Source organism: Cryptomeria japonica, chromosome 3 (assembly GCF_030272615.1).
Source record: "Cryptomeria japonica chromosome 3, Sugi_1.0, whole genome shotgun sequence".
NCBI lineage: Eukaryota > Viridiplantae > Streptophyta > Pinopsida > Cupressales > Cupressaceae > Cryptomeria > Cryptomeria japonica.
In genome coordinates, this window is record NC_081407.1 from 203,939,344 (window position 1) to 203,956,972 (window position 17,629).

Genomic DNA, 17,629 nt, shown 5'->3' on the forward strand with positions numbered 1-17,629 from the left:
ACTTGTATAACAAATACAACTTAACAACCCATTAAGGTACTTTATTGATGCATTGTCAGGTCTGATTACACACAGTTCAGGTATGACATGAAATATCAGACTATAACAGCCAAAGATAAACCTTATCAAATTAAAGATTTGATCATACGATATATAAATGGCACGTTTATTAGCTTCTTGGTTTAGGCATGAAATATGATCATTATATAACATATACAAGCTGTTACAATGACTCCAATGGCTGTGATTCTGGGACTGATTGTCTGGTACGAGAATCGGTGAGAAGATAGATACAAACATCTCCTCAAACTCCCATAATCTCTTCCCTGATGATGCAAATTCCTCCAAACAAGGTAGAGCTCAAACCCTAGATGCAAACAGTCACCATATGATGCCAAATTTCACTCCAAAATGCTGATTACAAACAGTTGAAAATGACTGAGTGTATGATGCCATAAATCATTATGGATTTTTGAGTTATAAAAACCATGATTCCCTCCCAAGATACATGAATGAACTCATTGTTCTGATCCACCTCCTTATGCCTCAATTCCAAACCCGCAAAGAAAATAAATATGGGTTTCAAACCATAATCGATCTGCATTAGAGAATGCTTCAAAATGCCTCTTTCAAAATAAGAATTGTCCACAATTTTCCCTTATTTTGTGCTCCAAACCCTAGCAGCTGTAGACCTGCAAATAAATGATATTTTCAGCTCCTTCTCAATGCCAAATACCTGCAATGAACTCAATGGCAAACCCTCCTATCAAGCAAAAAACCAAAATAAACTAGACAATGAATTGCAATAGTGAATCCCATATGAATCCACTCCAAAGATAGATTTGGGTTTTCGTCCAAACCACCAATAAACTCCAAGGTTTTTTGTCTTCAGACTTCCAGCATTCGAAGTCAAGCTCCCAAATTTCTCAAAGAGAAAAAATAAAATAATTCTCGTATCACAAATGTGCTCCAAATGAGCCCTTTTATAAATCTCCAAAGAAGCTTCCAGCAACTCATTTTAATTTCCCTCTCTTTTAATACTATAATTATTACTCGCAATTAGGAAAATATAATAAAGTGACCCTTATAATTCTTCATTAACTCAAAGTCACTTTAATAACTTTGTAACTCCGTAAGTTGGCACTAAAACAAAGTCACTTAAATATCATTAATAACGTTAAAGTTGAAACTTTGATTTAACTTTAATAATAACGTTATTTTAAATTAATCACTGAACCATGATAACTGCCAAGATCAAAGCATGGTAATAATCCGCCAATATTCCTAATATAGAACACAACCAATTGATCAAGATGGTGACCCCCTGTGACTTAATATAAATAGTAAGTGTGGACAAAAGTGTCCAAAAAGAGCTCTACAAGGTACACACAAAACCAGCCGACTGAAGATGTTGTATGCTAAAGATCGGACAAGATTGAAGTCAAAGGTCAGCTGCCAAAAAGTAATAGTTACTATAAACAATAACTGCCAAAAATAGAGAGTCAGTCCATACATCCAACTGACCCAATTGGTGTCGAAACGGACACTTACATAAAATAGTAACTTACAAAAAACAATAATTCTCATACCAGCTGTACAAAATCACCCCAGAAAGTGTCAAACTCCAAAATATTCTCTAAGAAACTAGAAACCTCCAAGAACAAGCCAACCGTATCAAAATTGGAAGGCATAAAACTAGGGACATTACAACCACCCCCTTACATCTCTTAGCAGTTGCAGTAGTGAAACAAATCAAAGTGTTCTGGTCAAAACTCAATCAATACCCCAGAACGTATTTTGAGGCACAGATCTTGAGACGATCAAAAAATACCCCTGATTTCATTAAAAAATCAATCAAAAAACAACCTTTGTAGAATAATAATCCATCAATGTCTGTAGAAACCCTAGGTTTTGTTATCACAATCTCGCAGAAAGGAAACCCATGAACAAAAAATCATTAAAATCACTAAAGAAACCTAAAAATCACAAAAATGGCTGCCAACAAAACCCTAGCTGTAAAAAAAAATCAAAGAAAAACATCCTTGAGCAGCTCTAGAAAACCCTTCTTCACAAGTTTGTGCAGAGACCCATGAGCAAAAAAATGACCCAAAAGAAAAACATTGCCGTAAACATCTAGAAGATCACATGAAAAATCAGAACTGACCAATAAATCACTTTTGTGCAAGCAGAAAATGAGAAAAAATCCTTTCATGCAGGAAGAAATCACTAACCACCTTAACCCAACAATTTAAGATGTCGTCTAGCTGTAGATAAAATCTATAGGTGTGCGCAAAGAGAACATCACAGCCTTCAGACTCATTGCAATATGCATGTGCGACACAAGCAAAAATAAATGGCTCAAAAAACCCTCAAACCTATGAGTTGCAAAGGAAAACACATAGCCTTCACCAAACGATCCGCAATTATTTTTTTCAAAAAACTTACTGCCTACTCTAGAAAAAAACAAACCCTAAAAATTTTTAGACTAATAAACATAATTTTTTTTTAAATCAAAAAAACTTTTAAAAGAAAAGTCTTTTAGGAAAACCACTAATTTTTTTTTGGTAAAAAACTTTGCCAAAAACATTAGATCTAGCTCTGATACCATGAAATGGTAATTGCATCAATTAATTATGAAGACAAAAGGATACATGTAACTTATAAGCAATTACGAGAAGATGTTTCTAAATGAAACAATCGTGAACGAAAGATTGAAATAGAAACTAACTAAAACAACTAAATATTATTTAATGACCATTAAATAAACATTAATTACTTTAATAGAAACACATTTACAGCCCGACAACCTGTTGTGAAACCCTAACTGTATGAAATCGCTATTTCATTGGGTATTTTCATTGATTTTTACCACAGAACTAAGTGTTGACTGTTGCGACTTGATTCACCATCAAAGATTCACCAAATTTCATCAAGTTTCTGAGGTAAATTGCAGGTAGATGACCTTGAATGGACAAACATTTCTATAGATGCTAAGGACATTAAAATAGAGACATGTTCTTTGGTATGGATGTTAAGAACATTAGCATGGAATGGTTAACAGATGTTTTGTTTTTCTTCTCAGTATTCCACACTACCATCATTTGCCTCGCACTCGTAGTAATGCTTTCAATGCATATAAATCCAAAAACACACTTTAGCAGTAAATAGTAGACAAGATATTAAATAACATTAAAATAGACACGTTATTTGGTATGCTTCTACTTTGATGTTAAAGGCATTAGCAAGCAATGGTTAAGAGACGTGTTGTTTTTTTTCTCAATATTCCACACTACTGTCATTTGCCTTAGGCTCGTAGTAATGCATTCCATGTATACAAATCCAAAGGCACACTTTAGTGGTAAATAGTAAGCAATATCACAAATAGTAAGGTTTTCTATTTAATTTTTTTAACATATTTGAACCTTATAAGAGTACTTGCCAAAAGTAAACATACAAAGCTAGACTACCTGAAATGAAACTCTATTTGCTTGATATCAACCTAAAGAGGTTTGTTTTCTTGGAATTCTTGTGATCCTGATTATTCAAAAGAATTTTAACATTCCAATTGTCAATAATAATGCCAAGGTAGTTGTTTAAACTTTAGATTATCACAATTATGTTGGGACAAATTTCTCTTTCAGATGCTAGTAAAGTCTGAAAATTTGGAGCTTTGTCATGCATCCAACCCTAAGCACCGAATAACAAATACAATAGATATATGCAATATTAAAGAAGCCCAACGGTCAACAATCTATTTGAATTCATAACAATCCCAATACCATCAGTAAGGCACGGATTTAGTAAATGAATGATATTAAAAAGAAAGAGTAAATTAAATATGCATCAATCCCTGAGTTAAGTTTATCATACAGCGACTCATTATGGGAAGACATCCATGAATTATATCAATCATCTATGTCAAAGAGTTAGATAACTAACAAAAGAAAAAGATGTGGCAGTTGGGAGTTTTATTAAGAGGCAGTGATTCTTATTATGAAGAGCAGCAATTATAATATGCAAAAATTAATATGTTGAGAGGAAGCAATTACTTTACAAAATCAGTCATTTGTTTAAAGCAATGATTATATTCATAGGCCAGCGATTAGGTTAAGAAGGGATACCTCAATTATGAGGAGATGCATACCTTGAGAAAGTGGTGTCTCTTCATCCCTTCTTGAGGGATATATAAGGTAAATCACTTCATTGTAAAGGATAATCTAATAGGGAGTATTCTCATACATACATATATCTGAGTATAAGCACCAGAGCAGATTGATATAAACAGCAGACCTGTGCATTAACAAGTATTTGGTATGCAATAGGGATAATCTTTTTATGCAAGATGTTAATAAACTATGTAAATATATTATGTTCTATAATTAATAAATAACTTTATCTATTCTTTATTCCCACAAGCAATCATACGAGAATGGAAGAAAATATGTTAGGGAGAGGCAGTAGATGGGTTCCGTCAAATTAAGTAGGCCACCCCAAGTGGATGGAATTGTCTTGGTTGGATGTTCCTGCCATTTGTGGGCCAAGGGGTGACTTGTCTTAGTTGGTTGTTGTGTGCTATTGGGCTTAATTGGGCTGACTAGTCTTCCTCAATAACCCGGGTTCCCTCGAATTAAGTAGGGCACCCCAGATGGATGGAATTGTCTTGGTTGGATGTTCATGCCATTTGTGGGCCAAGGGCGAGTTATCTTAGTTGGATGTTGTGCACTATTGGGCTTAATTGGGCTGCACAATCTCTAGGCACCCTTCGTGGTTTTCCACTCCAAACCCTACTTTGGTTAATTATGGGAAAATGGAACTATTCATGGCTTGGTTCCTAAAATTCAAAAGCTATTGCTTGATTTATCTAAACAGATTAAGATGATTATTGATATATGTGCACTTATATTTGTTGTTGCATCCCTAATCCTAATAGAAATAATTGGTCTTATGAATTATATTTCAAATGTTGTCTAACATGATTGTAGGATCTAAACCAGGATTGATCTTGATAAAGACATTTTATTTGTAAAGATATAATTCTAGCCATATTACATTTCTTATTTTAATTGAACTTGTGATTTAAGGGCGAGATTTAGGAACATCCCAAAAGTGGACATTACAAGCTTCAATTTGACACTAGCCAATGACAAGTGGGTAGGGTAGTGGCAATTGTATGATCGAGCAAGAAGTAAAGGTGTATACATAACAATATATAGACATTGTGCAGCTAGAAGCAAAATGGTTCCATCAAAAAAATAAAAATCAGCTTGTAGTGTTGAAAAAAAATGAACTCTAGCAATATATTATATCAAAATGAAGGATTGTTTTGGTTATATCTGAATTTCCTATATATCTCCAAGCTTAATGCTTTGTTAATTGGTGAAACTCATTGCTTAAATGCATGCGTTGCATTTGTTAGGGACCTACATTTCATTTAAGCTTGTCATATACATGGAGGTTTAGAAGGCCTGCAAGGAGTACAATAGCAGTACATGAATGCTCTAGACATATATAGTGTAGCATTCCATGCATTTTAAAATTAGGCAAACTAATACATGCCTTGAGAGAAATCATGCCCTAGTCTTGTGGGCTTATTTTAATCCCTCCTGAAGCAGGGCTTATATATTTTCTCTTCAACAATCCAGATGGATTTCAGCAGCAAATGTCCCACTGAAAGGGAATTTTCCTCATGCTTTGATTTTTCATTGAAAATTGTACCTATGACCTCTCGAATTCTCAACTCAAAGTCCATCAATGTTTTTAACTCCATCATCTATTTATACGTTCAAGAAAATTTTACTTCAACAATATTAACTAAAATTGTTGCTCAAATAATTGTCTTCTTTTGTACTAGGAGGTCTTTATTATCTAATGCAGAAATATTCAACACTCCCTTGACTCTTTTACAAATCTGCTAAAATACTTATCAATGAGAACATTTCAATATCATTTATGATCCTTAGAGATTTAAGATTTTTGTTTCAAAAGTATTTTCTATTACTCTATGCTGAGCTATTTGATTGAAAACCTATTAAGTTAAACTTTGCAATTGCTTCCTTTGTCATATGATTTCCGTTTCACTCTAGTTCTCTTTCACATTGCTCTAGAAATTGCAAGTACTTTTTAAAACACAAATATGAACCAGTTGATTCCTGTCTTGTAATTTATGATGTTTGCTTAGCAAAGGAAAACTATTTTTTTAATGGCCTTATTGAGCCTGCAAATTTTGAGATCTTGGAGACCAACTTGGATAGTCAATAAGGTTGAACTACTTAGCAGAGGCTCTAAACCAAGAGCTTCATCATCAAGGTCTGCAACCCTCTAGCATAGCTATATTTGTAGTAGCAAGAGTCATTGGCTACATTTGATTTTTTGGAACTTTTTACTCAGTTTATACGTTGACTTTATATAAACTCTATTGTAATTGAAATTTTGTCAATTGTAACCATCTAGCTATTATTGATGCACTATGAAGTATGCTTTGTGCAATGCAACGTAAACAACGATATGAATATAAATAACAAAATCCTATTTTCTACAATTCATGGGTTAAACTCTCTATTTTATTTGCTCTCTACATCTCTATGCCATTGAAAAGCCTTTATTTTATTTTTAAGTAGTTTTTGTCTCTTTTCCTACAATTTTTTTTAAAAAATTATATCCAATTTTTTTCCCTTTTTTTGCTGTTTTTTTCTAAAAAGATTACACTTTTGGTTTGCCAATTTTTTCCCCAAACGATTTTTTTTGCTCTGCAATCAAACCAAAAAGAAAAGAAAAAACTAAGGCAAAACAAGGCAGCATACTCAAGTGGTATCAAAGTAGTGTATCCTGCTATCCTGAAGGGTCCAATAAGAAGATGAAGACTTCTGAACAGCAACAACTAGAAGGGATGATAGAACTGAAGCAAAGTTATCAAAGACAAAGTGAGAGTTGTTAAAATTATTGACAGTTAGGACAATTTAAAGTACTTGTGTGAGCATCCTTAGTGGTTAAGATCCATCTTTAAAAAGAAAGCAAAAGTAAATGAAAAACAATCTTCTACTGCAAGAAACAATGAGAAACAGGAAAATGAAAAGAGGTTCATAGCAGACCATTTGGATGGAGACAATGCCTTGATAAATAAAAATTGTGACAGAGTTTCAGAAAGACTCTTTGGCATGCAATTAGAGTTGATGAGTTTGTGCATGAAAAAAAAGTAAAAACAACAACCTTGGGTTTAAGTTTGAATATTTCCAGTCACATTGGTCCTGATGGTTACAGGTTGGATGCCCATAACGAGCCTATAGAGAGTATACTAGTGAGTTGGAGAGTGACTCATTCATTATCCATCATTCATGAGGAGCTCAGTGAGAACATTCTTTCTGAACAAAGCGATCAACTCTTTGATACTTGGGATCTAGGTGTGTTAGAACCTAAGTATGATGAGGATCCTACCTAGGATGAATTTCCTTTTGATGATGATCTTGAAACAAAATCTATTTTATTTTTGCATGGAGGTGAATTTGAGCAGAGGTTTAGTGACAGGTATGACATATGGTCCGATTTTGGTAATTATCATAAAAGCAGTTCACTTTCTTTGCATAATCAATTTGTGGTATTTGTTGACAACCCATTGTTTGAAATGGAAGTTGAGAAGACATGTCACAATCCACTTTTTGAGTTGGATGATGGAACGTCACTTGGTTCTAGCACTGCACTTGGTGAAAATAGCAAGGTGTAGGATCCAGGAGAAGATTCAAGACTTGCGTTGGAGTATGGTTTTCGGCCAGTTGTTGATCTATGTTCACTTATTGGGATGATTGATTACCCTTTGGGAAGACCACCAGATACAAAATATGCAAAAGAGGAGACAGAAGAAGACTGCATTTGGAATGATATGACACAAGGAGGTTTCATCTTTCCTTACTACATGAGGAACTGGAAGCTAACTTGGGTTTGCAAATTAATGATTTCAGTTGAAAGTTATTTCCTTGTTGGTATTCGCTTTAAGTTGCTTCATTCTCGCATGAAGATTGGTCTTGAATCTTGGAGTTGGCCAATTAGTCAAACAATTCATACCTCATCTACATGGATGAGTAGTATCGTATGCCTTTCATATGTAGTTGGAGAGGAGGTTCCCTCATGGGATGTATTGATTCTTGGAGACTTTTACATTTCAGATTTTGAATTCTTTCCAAATAGGGTGATTGAGCTTGCCGGAATTTTCAGAACAGTAGCAAGGAAATGAGGTTTCAAGCTTCACGTTTATGTAGCTCTGGAGAAAGAGGGACCTAAACATGATATCTACATGTTTGGCAATCTATCCTTTGGTTTGAGTGATGTTATGTATCACACTAATCTTTCTTTGGGGTTAGTTTTGAAGACAACATTGCCCTTGCACTTCATGCTTTCATAGATGGGCTACAAGGGATTACCAAAGAAGTAACAAATTTCCATGATGTGCATTTTTATTTGGATGACATTTGAGTTATATTGTGCACCTTTCTAGGTATGCAAGAGTTTCTTCTTGGTTGGGCACCCATTCTTGGGATTCTCAACAAGAATTGACAAAGATTATTGAAAGCCATAAGACTGACCTTTGAAGTGATAAGGATCAAAATTTCAAACTTAAAGATGTTGTTCTTTTTCTTACCAGCTACTATGTGATTCCATTGCTTCGTCTACGGGCGGATTGGAGAAAGATTCTAAGTAAGGATTGGAGCATTGATCAAATGGATACTCTTGGGAGTGTTACTTGGCGAATGATGTCTCAAATTTTCAGTTGTGAGCTTGCTGATTGGTTGCAGATCAGTCACTTGATTTCATGGGTTGCTCTCATTCAAGACAGTTGGCACACTATTCTTTGTCAAGGTAGTGAGGATTTTCAGTTGGTGATTGCTTGGAGGTGTTTTCCAAGCACTTTTGAGTTGATTTGGTAAAACATTGTTTATCACACATGCTTATACTTGGAAAATTCATTGGTACTTCTGTTGTCCTTTGTGTAGACCAGTAAAATTAGATTGTACTTCGCTGATTTCAGTTTTAAACTGCAGTTACTTTAGACCTTCCAAACTCAGAGTTCATCTTATGAAGATTTGTGCTTTAAACTTTGGTAGTTTACTCTCGGTGATGGTTCAGGATAGTGAACTTCTGCATGCTTTGGTTCATCTTTTAGGGACCTTTGGAGTTGGAACAGCAACAAGTTTCACAAGTCTTGATGGTTGTATCAGAATAGTACAATGGAGACATGTTAGATCCATGACATGTTATATTGGTGAGTTTGTTGGGTTCTTGCAAGGGATTGCTTTCCTTTTAGCAAGAAGATTGAAGGAGTTTGCATTTACAGTTATGACTTTGTGTGACACATTCAAGAGATATACTGTGGATTGGAGTTTTAGGTAAACTTCCAGTGTTAGTAATGCTATCCATTTTCCAATCAGCATATACATGACTTCGGTTCTTGGCCTGCAAATGAGTTGGATGACTTCTTCAGACCAACAGTTGAGTACTTTATGGTTGTGACTGATTGGTAGAGGTGATGTAATCATAAGAGATGACTATTCAGTTACTTCCATATTCATATCCCCTATATTTTCAGTGGGATTTCAAATTGATCACCGATGTCCTTATATTTCCACATTGATTATGGTGACATCTTTTTATGAGCATATTGATTATGAGCCTTGCTAGACTTTAGGGCAGTTGGTTGTGAGTGTTTTTCCAGACACGGTTCATTTATTTATTGCTTCCACTCTAGTGAGTAACAGTCACCACAAATACTTCATGGAGATGGTATGCATATCTTCAGATGATGCCTTATTGATTGCAGCAGGTCGGATGTGTTGGTGTGTTCGGAATTGTTCTTTTGAAACTTGGAGGTTAAGTTTAAATGATATGGTTTCAATTAATGACAACTGAGACATTCCCTGGTTGGTTCATTTTTGGGATGCCATGAGGAGGAATGCTGAATTTTATTCTTTATGGCTGAGCAGGTTTTCTTTTTTGATACCTATGATCAAGTTTGGCAGTTGGATTATTGTATTGGACTCACTAAGATGCCCTAGCAAGATATGTTTCATAGTATAGATTACAGGCCTTTCAAGCTATGTTAACCCAAGTTTCCGGGACGGGGACGGCAGGGAACGGGGGTACGTGTTTCCGGGACGGTGATTTTTTTTGCCAGTTTTGGGGATGGCTAGGGGACGACAAAGGGAACAGCTATATAAAAGTACGGAAAATTAAAATATATAGAAAAATTTTAAATATTCATATGAAAACATGGATAAAACATGCACATATCTATTATAGAAACTTAACTTATAAGAACAGTAGAGTTCTTATGGCAAATTTGTGTTAAATTGAGAGTCAAAGTCAAATTGCTTATAGAATTCATTGTCTATATGCAGAATTTATGGGGACGTCCCTTAGGAGTCCCCTATCCCCGGGACATCCTCGAGACAGGGACGGCTGAAAAAAATACCGGGGACGCGTCCCCGAGTAACATAGCTTTCAAGGATTTCAGATTAGGTCTTGATGGTGTTTACTTTTGGGGGTTCTAGAACAGGGGAGTGCAGTTTGAGCACGATGGTTCGACAGTTATGATAATGAGTGGTGCAACATCGGCATGGTGGTTCCTTTCCTAGGTTGACTTGGAATCCTAGGATCACTTTGGTTTTTAGTGCAACATTTATTAAGAATGAGAGATAGCGTTGACTTTCTAGGGTTTATTCCTATGGTGCATCGATTTGGCTCTCTCGAAGAGCAATTCTCTGAGAAGTTGACTGAGTCTATGCAATATCTGGTTGCTCTACTTATAGGAGGTTTTCAAAAGGTATCTTGTGTTGGTACCTTGCAAGACAATGCCCTGTATAGATGGTGCTACAGATCTCCTAAATTGACTTGGGACCCGGGGATCATTTGGATTCAATTTGGATCACTCTGATGATTATGGGATTGTGTTGGCATTGCTTGAGGACAAGCAATCTTTGAGAAGGGCGGACTATAATGTCCCCATTTTTAGGTTCTCTAACAATGCAGTTGTCACTAACTTAATGGGTTTGTGTGAACTTGTTTGGAAGGATAATATGATGATACCAAAGAGCTCAAATGGTTTAGAGGAATCATATGACGCTTTTAGATATAATTTCCAACTTTTGGTTTGGACACCAAGACTCTTGAAGAGATCGTCTATTTTTAGTAAGTCACCCGATCAAGTTTATTTATCATCTTTCATCATCGGGATTGTTGGTGTTGGAAATAAGCCACACCCGGACCGTCGATGGACTAGTCCAAGAGGGGCCAGTAGCTCAGCAGTAGAGCACTCCAGCGTATGGAAGGTCCTAGGTTCGAGTCCTAGCTGGTCCATGTCTCGACATGGTATCAGAGCCAGGTCCAAGCTAGGAGCCCCAAGCACACAAGAGGTGTGGCTTGAGGGGGTGTGTTGGTGTTGGAAATAAGCCACACCCGAACCGACGATGGATTGGTCCAAGAGGGGCCAATAGCTCAATGGTAGAGCACTCCAACAGCGTATGGAAGGTCCTAGGTTCAAGTCCTAGCTGGTCCATGTCTCAACAGGGATCACTCCTACATAATCAAATTTCAATTCTAATGTATTTCGACTAATGTCACTAATTGGGTGCATTAATGAGCAATATTTAATTATTTTCACTAAGGTTGTCTTTCTAATTAAATTTATTTATTAGGCACCTTAGTGTTATAGCTTGTTGGAAACAAAATAGAAATTTTTAAATGATGGGACACTTAAAAGTGACTTCAAGTGCTGGAAATGTTTAAATTAAATCACTTTTTCGAGTTAAAAGGCTTAAAAATTAATAAAGTGATTTTAAGGAGTTTCAAGAAAATTCCCTAAAAGCCTTATAAAAGGGGGAATTGAGAGCTCATTTGGTGTGTTGAGTAATTATTATTTCTAATATTTCTCTCTAAGAGTTCCTTGAGTTGGATTTGGTTTATCTCAAACTTTGTGAGGAGGAAAACCCTTGCAAATAACATCTTCTATGTTGGTGAAAGATACAATCTGAGAATTACTCAATGATCTGACACAAAAATCACAGTTGGGCTTAATCATGAAAGATTTCAATTGCATTTACAATCTTGAAGGAGCAAACTGAAAGAATTATTTGCAAGTTCATTTCCTTTAATTATTGGTTGAACAACCTAGGGAGTGGCATGAGCATAGAGGAAGGTGGTGCTTGGGTGAAAAGGTTTCTAGTGGTGCTTGGGTGAAAAGGTTTCTAGTGCTGCTTAAAGGCGTTTAGGGTCTGCACTGCTATTTCTATCCATTTCATGACATTTGGAGAAGTTATTGAATATTGGCATCCAAACTACAAGTGCCAAATAGCTAATTTCTATACCAGTTCAGTCTATTTCATTTCTGCATTTTTTGGGTATGTTTGAAATACATTTGTACTGCTACTTTATGATCTAGGTTGTTCATACTTTTGAGAAATATTATATTATCAAATCAGAAATTAAATCTGGAATATTTCAACCTTGTGGGTTTATGTATATTGTCAATTTCCCAAGTTGTTTAATTGCTGCAAGCATTTATATTTTTTGCATTTCCTCTATCATTGGAAACAATTGCAAAACTCAAACCAAAAACAAACAAAAAACTAAGGCAAAACAGGGCAGCATACTGCATTTGTAGATCTTGGATTCACACATTGGCAAGAGAAATTAGCAAAGCAAGTACAAAGAATATCTCATTCACTAGAAGGGTAAAAGACCTGATGAGGACTCATGAATTTTTGAAGCAAAAGTGAGCTAACTTGGGTGGTTGAATCAATCTTCTACGTTGTTCTAATTGAGAGAAATATGTTCACAATCTTTTCACTTGGGGTGTCTAATGCAACACAATCCTAAGGGTCAAAAATGTGCATCATCCAAAAATATTCCTTGCTTTGTTTCCTGGTTTTGGTTTTCTACACACAAGATTAGCTTTGTGTGCTTTCATGTTTTGTGCTAGTGTATGTTTCCTAAGGACAATCTTGTTGTGACTTGTGAGTGGACATAAACAAATTTGGACTTTTGCAAATTTGTTCCTCTGTAAAATGCCCAATTGGAATTAGTTGTTTTGGACACCTTGTGCAAGCTTTGGTGAGCATAGTTTAGTTTGCAAACTACCTCACAAGCTTCTACACAACTTCCACAATCTTCAACGTTACCACACAAGTTGTTTGATGTTTTGTGATCATGTTTTAAGTCTTCAAACAAATCTTTGTCTATCATAGAAGCCTTTGCACCATTCTTTAGTTTTCACACAACTTGAGTGCAAGTTCCCAAGACCATGCAATGATTGAATATGAATTACATAAATACCATATGGTTGATCATGTTTGCACAAGGTTGCAAGCCTCTCAAGTAGATATTTCATCAGATCCACAAGCAATTAATTCTTAAAAGCCTTCCAACTATAAATTGCTCTCATTTGATGACCAAAATTGATAGGAAGCTCACTTAGCAACACAACACCCATTTGCTAGACTCTTCCCTAATATTATTATGTGAGATATTTTGTACCCTTTAATGGTCAAATTATTTCCATCCTTCATGACAAGTATAGGAAGGATGCTCATAATTGGTAGTAGCTCCATGGCCAAACTTTCCAATGTTTGCAGCCTATTGCAATCAAAATTTTAATGCGGGTAAGGTTTTTTATTGAAAATCTCTAAGTGTGAATTTCTTTTCAAAAAAAATTTCAAGTTTGATGTTTGATTTATAATTTTATCGCTCTATAACTTTGCCTCAATAGGTTGTCAACTTGTCTTCGTGTAGGTGGAATTGGGCTGCATACTCCTCCATTCATTCAATAATAAGGCACAACCAGTTAGTATCAACAAGAAAAGGTGTTAGTTTATGTGCATTCATCCAACTTGGGTCTCCTTTTACACAAATAAACAAGCAACAAGGGGCAATGATGTTGTAGTATGTAGAACCAAAGTAACCTAACTTGGATATTCGCAATGCCCAACAAACATTAATTTTTGAGGATAAGATGATCAGCTTAGTTTTAGTGTCTTTGTTATTCATTTGAAGGAATTTATTCTTGACATTAGAAATTATTTTGTGAATTCTGATCTGTGACTCTGCTCCAAATCAAATTAATGACAATAGAAAGCAAAAAAACCAAGGCAATTAGCAGATCGGAAATTATGGGAAATGTTTAGCAATAGGTGATTGAGAAGATCCTTCAATAGCTAGGATAAAAAGTGACAATGCGGTAAAAATAAGCAAGTTAATAAGCTGAACAAGAGTTTATAAGGAGCATGCAACCATTGAACACCTTAGGAAAGTGAGAGAAAAGATGACATGGGAGAATGGCCCATTTGTCCTATCGTAGAAGAGCTTCTTGGTGTTAATATGGATGTTTTGTCTAATCCTAGTTGTGACAAAAACACCACATGGATATTCTAAGAGTTGTGTTTGATGCTCAAACGAAAAAGAAGAATAAACATTGCAAGATCTTGAAAAGGGTTCCATGTGCATTGCTAAAAGATTAAAGCTACTGACCGTGGTGGTCACTTAAAGAGGAAATGGCAAAGAAGCAAAAGAACATGGAGACGTTGACACTTTATACAGTACAAAGAAGTGGCAAGGAATTAAAAGTTTTGGAGCTCTTATCATGTGAGGGGAACAAATACTTAAAAGTAAAAACTCCATAAAGTTGGGCAAGAAGGTAGGGATGATATTATGATCAAGGTGCATTTCACGCTAGATACCAAGGAAAATATATAGCAGTGGAGATGGGATTGAGAAGGTAATGCTGGCTTAGGCTACCGTATTTAAATCCAGAACAGCATTTTGCATTATGGAGTTCTCGTCATTGCCAACTCAGCCCAATTGAAGGCAAGGGACAATACATTTTAGAAATTCAGCAGTGGTTGATAGAGCATGCTTTCGTGTTTGCATGCTTTTGTGCTCCTTTATATGCTTGAAGTTTTTGATAATGCAATTTAAGGTTATAATTTTTTTTATTATTGCAATTGTCAACATAGATGTGCATGTTAGTCAAACCTCCTCCTCCTGATAAATCTATCAAACTTTGATAACTGTAGCTACAAACACAAACAATGTATATCGATTTCTGTCGGTGAACTATTCATCTGAATCAATGGAAGCTGTTTTATTGGTTAGAGCACCTGGTTTGATCGCAATCAACTTTCCAAGTGTAGTTACTACAAACATTTTTTCTAGAATTTTTTTTCTTTCAATCATTAAAATGTTTTTCTTGAACTATTTTATTGGTTTGGGAGACAAAATGGGTACACCAACAAGAATAGTCTTTACTCTTTAGCAAAATCTGCAATGTTATCCTATAACCTAAATCCTAAGAAACCAAGCTTCAAGGAAAACTTGCGCAGAAAACATATGGAACATCTTCTAGCTCCCAAGATTTTAAAACAATTTTTAGGTAATTTTTTCTGCAGACTTGTTTTCTTAAATGTTACATATTGCGGAAATTTTGGAGCATCTTCTAGTTTCTGGAATTTAATAACAATTTTATGCACATTTTTACCTAAAAACTTGATTTGTTAACTATTGTGGCTTGTTTTTTTAACTATTATGACCTGTTTTCTTAACTGCTATTACGAAAGTCTGGAGCATCTTCTGATTCCCAACATTTTAGAACAATTTCCTACGTGATTTTCCCTACATTATTGTTTTCTTAACTACTACTAATTACAAATTTCTGAAAAATATTCTAGTTCCCAAGATTTTAAAACAATATTCTACACAGATTTTCCTCAAAACTTGTTTTCTTAAACATTATGGATTCCAAATGTCAGAAGCATATTCTAGTACCACCATTTGAAAACAACGTTCCAGGCAATGCTTCCTAGAAACTTGTTTTCTTAACTATTACGAGATATTAAAGTCCCACGTATAGCTCTCGAAATTTTAAAACAATGTTCTAGCCAATGTCTCCTGGATGCTTGTTTTCTTAACTATTTCGGATTGAAGAAGTCTGAATTTTCTCGTATAAATCTTATTTTGCTACTGAAAACAAAATTTCAGACACTGCATTTAAAAATGAAAGCCAAAAGAAAAATCATAGAGAAAATTTTGAACCAGCATTAACAGTAACTATTTTTGGAGAATTACAGCTTATGATTGGAATCTTACATACCCACTCAGCACATTTCAGATTGACACTGCAAGTATTACTAATTATGTAAAAGGCACCGATCTATCATTGTTCTCTGTGGAAATGCGGTGCCAGTCCTGAAGCTGAGTTGAAACAATGTGTATAGTCTCACGTTAATACGCAGTCGCAATGCACAACCTGCAAATGTACTCAGCTGAATGTCACAGTCAACATTCTGAAATCGAGAAATACATAAATTCTAGCCTTCTTGTTGGCTCAAAGAGAATAATCAGTAATTTACGCTAAGCCAAAAGCAGGCATTTTAGATCCACTCCACTGGACATTTCTCCGTGGGTGGTTTCCATCCCGATATTCCTGCAACAGCCAATAAATTAAAAAAATGAAACCCTAGGTTAAGTCGCCTTTGACTTGGTAAATAGAAATGAACCTCCAAAACTTCAATTAGAAAAATGGTGGGAAACCATCCCGGTATTCTTTTTGAATGTGTGTAGATACTCATACCATCGCCTTCACTCCGCTTTATCGATGCGCTTTGAATTGGGACGGTCAAAATCTTCTCGTCATTTTGTTTTGGTCCATTCTCTACGCCGTTGATCCATCGACCCGTCCAGGGAAAATCGGTCAAGAGGACAGTATATATAGATATGATTTCTATTTACTTTTTTTTATCTTTAATTTACCAGGGAAACTTGCACGCTAGGAAGAAGGGCTTTAGGTTGAAGATAAAAAAAAAATGGATTATTTTAATTTGTTTCCTGATTTAAACAAGAGTTGCATGTTAATTAAATAAAAATGACTTTGCTAATAAATATTTAGATTAATTAATAAATGTTATTGGTAAATATTAATTACATATATTAAAAAAAAAAATTTAAATTTGTAACATAATCTTTTCAAAATGATCTTTCATATTTTTTTAAGTAGATGTATTTAAGATATTTATGATAGTTTAGAATATAAATAGTATCAAATATTATCTTAAATATCTATTTGTCTATCATCTGTCTATCATAATATGAATATTAGAAACTAGTATATAAAATGTCTTACATATATCAATCTAAAAGATATTCGCAGTATAATCTCAAAGACCCTTAATAAATTCAATATAGACACCTCAAGACTAATATCTCTAGAGTCTTTTATATAGACCAATTTAAGATATCTATCTTCCTTTTATTATTCTTTGAATATCATTTTTTATTTTAGACATTGTTTATTTTGCCATTTACTCAAAAAGTATTTTGTTTGAGACATTATTTACCTTATTTTTAATTGAAGAGTTATTTTATATTTCAATTTTTTTTATTGCTACTTTTTTTATTATTATTTGTTAATTAGCAATGATCTCATATTATGTGAGGGATTTAGGTACGTAATTTTTTGAATGATGATGAAAAGAATAATTTCAAGTAATAAGCATTATTTTAAAAAATTAAATGTGAGGATTTAGTTGCTTGGTTAAATGAAAAGAATTATTTGATATGGAGATCTCCTCACTGTAAGTGTGCATAGAATTTTGTGAAC

At 34.7% G+C, this 17,629-nt stretch overlaps 1 protein-coding gene across 2 annotated transcripts in view; it reads right to left on the bottom strand.

The window, feature by feature from the left end:
• Positions 1-16,737, bottom strand: part of LOC131034229 (histone-lysine N-methyltransferase CLF) — a 147,243-nt gene extending 130,506 nt beyond the window's left edge. The window contains exons 1-3 of one of the 2 annotated variants that reach the window (XM_057965635.2): positions 16,604-16,737; positions 16,383-16,456; positions 16,124-16,279 (exon numbers count right to left, since the gene is read on the bottom strand). The gene's annotated coding sequence lies outside the window, so the exon portion shown is untranslated. Of the gene's footprint in view, positions 1-16,123; positions 16,457-16,603 lie in introns of both variants that reach the window. The other variant, XM_057965633.2, reaches the window with a different exon arrangement.
• Positions 16,738-17,629: the final 892 nt, after the last annotated feature.